This window comes from Salmo salar, chromosome ssa21, assembly GCF_905237065.1.
Source record: "Salmo salar chromosome ssa21, Ssal_v3.1, whole genome shotgun sequence".
NCBI classification, from domain to species: Eukaryota; Metazoa; Chordata; class Actinopteri; order Salmoniformes; family Salmonidae; genus Salmo; species Salmo salar.
The window spans coordinates 44,586,922-44,596,230 of record NC_059462.1 but is presented as its reverse complement, the minus strand read 5'-3'; the positions used below and the strand labels follow the sequence as shown (position 1 = coordinate 44,596,230).

The 9,309-nt window shown below is 42.9% G+C and overlaps 1 protein-coding gene across 2 annotated transcripts in view; it reads left to right on the top strand.

The window, feature by feature from the left end:
• The first annotated feature begins 2,917 nt into the window (after nucleotides 1–2,917).
• Nucleotides 2,918–9,309, top strand: part of LOC106582393 (tyrosine-protein phosphatase non-receptor type 4) — a 124,425-nt gene continuing 118,033 nt past the window's right edge. Inside the window, exon 1 of one of the 2 annotated variants that reach the window (XM_014165465.2) lies at nucleotides 2,918–3,343. The gene's annotated coding sequence lies outside the window, so the exon portion shown is untranslated. The remainder of the gene's footprint in view (nucleotides 3,344–9,309) is intronic. The other variant, XM_014165466.2, reaches the window with a different exon arrangement.

Here is a 9,309-nt window from a genome sequence, read left to right as displayed (position 1 = left end):
CCAATTTGACAAAAGGTATGTTATAATGTTTAAACATGTACAGCTGACTTGTGTAAGATGAAATTGTTGTGAGTGTTTAACCACAACAAATAAATAGCCTTTGGCTATTGTGTGAGAGAGACAGTGTGTGTGTGTGTGAAGGGAATCAAGAATCGGCTTGGTTTTAATGAACCCATCTTTTAAAAGCAATTTGCTTGGTGATACAGATCTTAATCTCCTGAGTCTCCACATTTAGCAGTTGTCTGCATATGAAATTGGAAACTTAATCTAGTTTTTTTAATCACATCTCACACGTCTGAAGCCCTGTGGCGTTCTACAAAAAGAACCAAGTAATTAACGCTGTGACAGAGGGACTACTGCGGAGCAAAACTGAACCTAGAGACTAATGGCATTGTCAAATGAAGGTGCATCTCAATGGCACTTTATCTTGGTCTAAATCATAGAGCCAGAACAAAATCCACACTAGTCACAGCAATGACGGCGTCTTTTTAGCTTTGATAGTGAGGCTCTCCTGGGCTATATACGAATGCCTGTGTTTGTGATTACAAAAAAACTCCAATCATTTTATGCAATGGAAAACTTGTTTAGGAAAATGATACAATTCTCCACCCAACTTCCATGGAAATGTGATTGGACCATTCTCCACAAACTAATTACAGCACTGTACTGGGCTACCACCAATGGTACCCACAGACTGGGTGGAGACGACATGGGGTACCACTAATTTGTGACAATAGATACTCTACAATTCATAGTTTAAAAAAATCACATGCAAATAGCATTTATCTTTTAAAATATATTCTCAGTTTTTAACATACCACTTCACCAATATGAGAGAAAGTAATTTTCATCACCACATCAGTCGTTGCGAACTGCATACATGGAGTGTCAACAGAAGTGGGAGGATCAACAGAAGTACACTATATATAACAAGTATGTGGACACCCCTTCAAGTTAGTGGATTTGGCTCTTTTAGCCACACCAGTTGCTGACAGGTGTATAAAATGGAGCACACAGCCATGCAATCTTCAAAGACAAACGTTGTCAGTAGAATGGCCTTACTGAAGAGCTCAGTGACTTTCAGCGTGGCACCGTCACAGGATGGCACCTTTCCAACAAGTCAGTTCGTCAAATTTCTGCCCTGCTAGAGCTGTCCAGTCAACTGTAAGTGCTGGTATTGTGATGTGGAAACGTCTAGGAGTAACAACGGCTCACCATGTGCAATGCCAAGCGTCGGCTGGAGTGGTGTGAAGGTCACCGCCATTGGACTATGGAGCAGTGGAAACGTGTTCTCTGGCGTGATGAATCGCGCTTCACCATCTGGCAGTCCGACGGGCAAATCTGGGTTTGGCAGATGTCAGGAGAACGCTACCTGCCCCAATGCACAGTGCCAACTGTAAAGTTTGATGGAGGAGGAATGATGATCTGGGGCTGTTTTTCATGGTTCGGGCTAGGCCCCTTCGTTCCAGTGAAGGGAAATCTTAACACTACAGCATACAATGACATTCTAGATGATTCTGCGCTTGGGGAAGCGAAAAACAAAACAGTTTGGGAAGGGCCTTTCCTGTTTCAACAGGAAAATGCCCCCATGCACAAAGCGAGGTCCATACAGAAATGGTTTGTCAAGATCGGTGTGGAAGAACTTGACTGGCCTGCACAGAACCCTGACCTCAACTCCATCGAACACCTTTGGGATGAATTGGAATGCCGACTGCCAGCCAGGCCTAATAGCCCAACATCAGTGCCCGACCTCACTAATACTATTATGGCTGAATGGAAGCAAGTCCCGGTAGCAATGTTCCAACATCTAGTGAAAAGCCTTCCCAGAAGAGTGGAGGGGAGACCAACTCCATATTAATGCCTATGATTTTTGGAATGAGATGTTCGACGAGCAGGTGTCCACATACTTTTTGTCATGTAGTGTAGGTGTATGGAAATCAAACCAGCTATTTGGGCAGATTTGTTACCACTTAAGACCATTTTGGTGGCTGATTGGGCTGCACGACAAGTCGATTGTGGACAACTATAGCATTTTAGCTAAGCCTAACCCTTTTCTGAACCTTAACCTGATTCTTCTAACCTGCCAAGTTAATTATCCTAACCTGCCACAATAATTATCCTAACCATTTTCCTAACCGGACACATTAATTATCCTAAACTGCTACGCTACATTAGTTATCTTAATAACTTAATGTTAATATAGCAGGTTAAGATGAATATTTAATTTAAGCTGACCCGCAGTGCACCTGGTTATGGCCTGTCTAATCAATAATGAAGACTTGACGTTGCACCCATCGCTGTTGACCCATCCAGTTATTTTGCAAAGCCCACTTTCAGACACTCCAAGTATGTAGGTACCCATACGTGCCCCATCACTGGTCGCAGTGATATGGAGTTAAGAGGGTAGTACTGTTTGGACCACATGATGTCGCCACAGCCCAAATTTACATTTGACTCTACAGTCGCATTGTCTGGCCTAACCCACAGTGGTGTATTGTTAGTACAGTTCATTCACAGTCACAGGCCTAGATATTTCCTGAATTTAGGGCAATAACAAAATTATTTAGGCTAATTCTGACCAACAATACAATATTGCATATCCTGTGGCTAAAATTAACTGAGGCAATGGTGTCGTTTCCTCGCCACTGACCACCGGTATTCTACTCCACACTGTTGCATTTAGATTTCAGTGACCTTGGCTGCACAATGTTCAAAGGTGATGCCACAGTTTCCACAATACATTCGGTAAATCTATAAAACCGGCAATATAGCAATACCATGGCATGAAAAGTGGTGGGAAAATTACATGAACGCTCACTCGCGATTTAAGAAATGAAAACCACGCCTCCCTATCCTGTGACTTCACCCCGGTGCACTGGTGGCGCTACGGAGACGGCCCCGGTACGTTGCTATGCTGTTGCCTCTGCTGAAGTGAGCGTGCATTGACAACGGACTCCGCTGAGAAAGTCAGAGACTCGGCAATCCGGAATACACTCCCCCCCCAACATTTATGTCGCTCATACCCTCTCATTTACAAATCAAAGGAATTGTAAATATCATTCACTCGGTCTGAGATGCCTGCTGGTTCGCTGTAGCCAATGGTTGCTGTATCTTGTGTGTGGATTATTCGTCGCCGAGCTAGTCGCAGATCCGAACTAGTAAAGGGCCCGCAGACAGTTGAATGTATGAAGCTGAAGGATCGGAGTGATAAAAATGAGGTTTTGTCGGAGTTCCCAGCGGGTGAACTGAACTTGGATTTTCAGTCCCTCACCCTAAACTCATTTCCCGCTGTAAGAAAACCATATTCCTTAAAAACTGGACGCCTCTGGAACTGTTTATGACGGTAAGATATTTGACCAACAGTACCCAGCTAAGCGAGGACGTTACTCGTTAGAACCACATTGTACTGGAAAGTAATGCAGCTTGTTAGTTACAGTAAATGAACGTTAGATGGCTGTGAACTGGCTAGCTAACGTTAGCTAGCTAAATTGCTAGGTAACTTTTGCTGTCCATAAACACAACCAAGATATAACTCAATGTTTTGCTAACTTATCTAGTTGCACGTTTGAACTGTCCTATACTCACGTCCAATGTAGGCTATGCCTTTGGGTTATTATTGGAAATTATGAAAATAAACTGTTCACTACTGTTACTATCTCACTGTAACGTTAACGGTATTCACAAGACTTCAGCTAACGTTACATTTAGCCAGCTCAAATTTGACAGATTATGGAAGGACAATGGCTAGCTAACAGTATTTAGCTAATCCAAATCTGTACATGTTGGAACTAGTTACTGCAGCTAGTTAGGCAGTTGACTAGATATTTATATTTTAATTACGCAGCTAGCTACATTTAGTTATAAAGCTAGCTAAATTAACCCATTCTGAAATAGCCTACAACAGACCCTAAATTGTCATAGTTAGCATCCAGTTACTGTATCCGCATGGCCCACTATCACCAAAGACCGTACAGTATGTGATCACTCACAACTGTTCAACCAGGTTGCAGTTGCGTTGTACTGACAGCTGTATCAGTCCTGCCACTTTCTGGTTGGTCATTTTCAAACAACAGTTCTCCCTAATAACGTTACAAGCATTCGTCAAGGGTTTCCTTCCTTCTGACATTACCGAGGGCTGTTTCAAATGAGTAAATCGATGGTTAATCTGTATTTTCTGAATTTGGACATAATTAAATGATGTAGCTTGCTAATGTGGTCAGCGTTTACAATGACTTAATCGTCAGACATGCCACATTGTTTGTGGAAGCCCGTCGAGAGTGTACCTGGACTGATTTCAGCCTGCGAGCTCGAACATGTCACATCGTTTGAGAGCGGACCTGAACATGTCACTACGTGAAAGCAAATTGAATAACACATCAATTATTTTTTAAATGTTTTATTGTCCGAGTTCAGCCTGAATAAATGATAGTCTACATCACAAGACCGGACCTCTCACTTGTCGCAAATGTGTACTGGTTGGCTTTCTCAGGTCCCCGAATCGCATTCAATCGAACCTATTCCTCCCTTAATCGCTGAATGACGGGCTGCTTTATAGTCCAAAGAGGACCTCTGTATTTTTCCTGTCCTCATTTCATTAATCTAATAAGGCCCCCATAGATAGGATTTTGTGAAGCAAAGTAGCAAAGGAGATCAGTCCAGGATTCAGAGAGAAATCAGATTCATGCCAAAGGGTGGATTTACATTAGTAAAATATGTCTAGTGAGTTCTATCTCTGTTCAACATCAGATTTACAACGTTTTTGTTTAGCTTGCCTTGGATGTGGTGTGGTCAATGCCACATTCCTGCTTCATGTGTGGAGCTATTATCGTACCTTAAAAAAACATAGTATATAGACAAAGAAATTCAAACTATACAGGAAGTTCTCATCTAATCCATATTGCACATAGTGGTGCACTCTTGATTAATGCAATGATTCACAATTGTGTGGATATTTTAAAAGCCTTTCATTAAATTGGGCTAACAGAGCAAAAATGATGTCTGTCTATTGGCATTAAGGTAATTCTTGCATGGACATGTGGTGTGGGAGAGCTGTTGTCGTTAAGCTGTAGCACTCAGAGGGGTGTATGTGGTGTAGATATGTTGTGTGGGATACATCTCTTATAGAGAGATGTATCCTGGACCTAGTTTGTGTCGTCAAAGTAGTGTTGTGTAAAGAAGCCATAAGAGACTGACTGTCTGTATCAGCAGAGATGCCTCTGTGTACACTAGAATAAAACCTTTTATGGGGACCCAAAAATGGCCAGTGGCGAGAGCCATGGCTTAATAGGTTGTGTACCGGAACTGGCCATCCCTGGATCTGAAGTGGAGTGTGGGTGGGGTATTGGGACTGGGGGGGGAGAGGGTCCCAGGTGCAGGGATAATTGGGATAGACTACACCTGCTAACATGAGCATTGGCGAATCCACAGGGAGATTGATGGGACACAGCTAGCTAATCTACAATGAGGTAGGCTGACATTACTGCTGGGATGACAGTAACAAAGCTAAAGAGGCATAATTTGTAGCCCTATTATGCTCACACAATGGTTTTTGTGTTTATTTGACAACTGCAATGGGAATGCCATTCTCATCCTTGTTTCAGTTTATCATAAGTGAAAATGCAGCTATAGGTTGGGGATGAGATAAACCTGTGATCGTAAGCCATGTCCTCTTGGACAATCCCTAGTCTAGTGGATGATCTAACTACACCAATCAGTCAATACATTTCAACCCAGGTAATCTACTCTGAGAAGGCAGCAGCTCCAAGATTGAGAGCTATGTTGACTTGGCTTAGGACCACCTCTGTTTGAGACAAGAGGAGGCATGCTGACAGGAGACAGCTCTTAGCTCTGACACTTTCTGTTTAGTTAGCCCTGCAATGAAAGCCACATGCTTGCGCTGGGTGTTACAGCAGTGTTGTCATGTGTGCAGCACACCCTGTCAGCACCCCTTGTAGAGACAGCCTGTGTGGCAATCCATAACGAAGTGCCCGTCGGGTCGGCCGGCCGGATATCACACCCGTTTCAGCAAATCTCTAAAAGGCAAAACACAGCTGTGTTTACACTCCCATCTCTCACAGCCTCACATCTCAGAATCAAATGTGTTTTGGCTAATCTTTTCATTTCCTAACTCTGTGATGATCGCTGGATTGCCAGCTAAATGAAGGGTATTCATCAGCTAAGCGACACATTCCACAGAGGGATGAGTGACAGTTGGTTCTACACACCTGTTTGTACTGGACTACGCTGTGCCTTGAAATGAAACATTACTTACTGATATAACAAAGTTAAATCCACAACTGGCTTTAACTCTTTATCCTTCCTGTTTCCCCAAATCAGCTACGTAATTATTGGAAGAGGGACCAGAATAGAAAGACCCTTTTACCAACAACAACAAAAAACCTCTTAGACATATACAATTAACAGAACCCCATTCTCCAGGGCAGACGATGGTAGGCTTCACATTAATCAAAGGTCCTAATTGGAGCATAGTGTAAAAGCTTTATGCTCTAAAACACAGGCGTGGTAGTGTGGAAAGGTTCAACCAGTCCTTTCATTCAGAACCTATTGTTAGTTCACAGGCATGTTGTCTCTTTTGCGCTGGACGGATGCATAACAAATCAGATGAAATAGCATTTTTGCTGCATGTTAATGATGTTGTTGGTTACTCACCTGTTGTACAGATTTAAGTTGTTGAAAAGTGTGGCAGAGAGAGGGAGAGACAAACTGTAGGAGCTTCTGACCCCCTGCTGTCAACTGAATTTAACCTGCTCAGTGCACCTACTCTCAGGTTGAACATTTGTGATTATATTGTTGGAGATGCAGCATTTAGTTCAGAGCAATTCCACAGTAAAGGAATTACCACAGAACATGGTTAGCTTTAGGCTTGATTTACAGAGGGGTAATTCCACGCAAATGGAATTACTCCTATTTTTTACTTTAAGATGTATGCTGAACAAAACATTGATTTAAAAGTTTAGCAAACCATACAACACAATGACTACTTTGAAATAATTTACACAATAAATCAAGTTTGGTAACAGAATTATGGTAAAATCCATAGAATTTGGAATTTAATAGGATATCAGTGGTTAAATCTCACTGTTTTAAGGTTACCAAACTTGAGCTGCAACATTCTTCTTGTAAATGTATTTTTGTAAAATGTTCAGTGGAAAGGTACATTGTAAAGTGAAAAATCTGAGTCTCAGCGTAATTCCGTTACCCTGGATTTGCGCTTCTATTCCCAGCCAATGATTATTTAGGGGGCACCACTGGGACAAGAGAGGATTGCCTCATGGCTGATACACCACCAGTAGGGAATCGAGAGAATGAGATGAAATTGATGACACAATGAATCACCTATAAAGATCCACGTGTGTGTGATTGCCATTGCCAGCTGTGGGAAGTCCCAATCTGGCACACCCTTTGTGTTAAAGTCCAGCCCTGAAAGATAGACTGTTCTGTTTGCCTAGATTGGATACAGTGAGTTAGAATCTGTGTGTGCTTGTTGGAGACGGTATTGCACTATTTCATAGTGAATAGACAGTTTTAGTCAACCCCCATCCAGTGGTTGTACTGAGCATGTTGGCGATGCCTGTTGCCCAGCTACGCCCAGTACACTGCCCACTGTGCTAGACCATAGGAAGGTGATCTGCTCCAGCTGTGAGGGTTCATATTGGGCACTACGGACAGTGTGACTCAAACATCCTCACATCATCCAGGTCAGATTAAGAGATTACGGGCCCTGGGGGCTGCCTGCCGTAGCATAGCGGTGCTCTGGGTCATGGCTGAGTTTGCTGTGGCTTAGAAAATAACAGGTACGAACATTAAAGGATTAGCATGATCTGTGGTGATTACTGTATAGGGAGGGTTAGGGCCTATTAATGGACTAACAACGGGGAAGAAGAGGGCATGTCACCATCCATGCGTATGAAAACATAAATAGAGTGAGAAGGAGCTTTCTTCCATTTCTGTTATTGTGAATCAGAAAGCAAAGATGAAGTGTAGCCATGATATTCCACATGAAAAGAGACCACAGAACATGGTTCAGTTTAGACTTGATTTATAGAGGGTGGTTCCTCTTTCTGAAGCCTTTGTGCTGTATATCAACATTGATTTGAATAGCAGGCTTTGGCGGCCTCCCAAATGACATCCTATGGGCCCTGGTCAAAAGTAGTGCATTACATAGGGAATAGGGTGCCATTTTGAGATTCAGCTTACAGTGCATTCGGAAGGTATTCAGACCCTGTCACTTTTTCCAAATTTTGTTACGTTACAGCTAGGGATGCACCGATATTACATTTTTGGCCGATACCGATATCCAATATTTTCCTTGCCCCAAAAAATTAGTGATATTTTACATTTTAGTAGCCTTTTAAGCATTCTAGTACTGTTAAATAGTTAACACACACGGACGCAGTGGTCACTACAGAGGCGTCACTACAGTCCCTGGTTCCAGGCTGTATCACATCCAGCAGTGATTGGGAGTCGCATAGGGCGGCGCACAATTGGTCCGAGTTTGGCCGGGGTATGCCGTCAATTTGTTCTTAACTGATTTGCCTAGTTAAATACAGGTTACACACACACACACCACACCACACTGACCAAAAATTTATTTTGTTGGCATTTACGTATGTTCCTATTACCAGTAAAACATAATCAAAACATATTTCTTTCACATACTTGCTGTGCTGTTTCATTGTTCATTTGTTCAGTCGTTTCATTCTCAACCAGGATTTCATCATGCATGTCAAGCAGTGAAGTTTCAGCTGTCTGTCCGTAGCCTCTCTTCCTTGGTGCGCACTGTTACTCTGTCCATTTCCATCTTGTCCAGCTGTGTATGTAACATTTCACATAAACCCTGTTTCTTGTCTGCACCGAAGTAGCGGTCCTTGTACATAGCATCGAGCATGGTGGCGACACAGTAAAGAGGCTCAGAGAGAATGCCACCGAATCGCTTGTTCACAGCCTCTTGTGGAGTACTTTTGCAAGTTTTAACCCCACTGTCTGTGTCGGCAGTTTTGTTGAGTAGGTGTTTCAATGCCATGACAGAGGGTATCACGTCTGCTGCAGATGCAGTTGATGAGCTTATTTCTCGTGTCAGTTGTTCGAATGGAGCTAGGAGTGTGTTCATGTTTCAAACATGCTCTCAAATGCGATTGAAATGGCAGCAGCGGTATGAGAACCCACACATTCTTGAGCATGCAATACGGCTTTTCTCAGTACAAATCCTCGTCGACCCGCTGTGGTGTCAGACTCCACATGCTCATGGGGCTGATATCGCTGGTCCAAATGTCAGTCGTGAAGCTAATA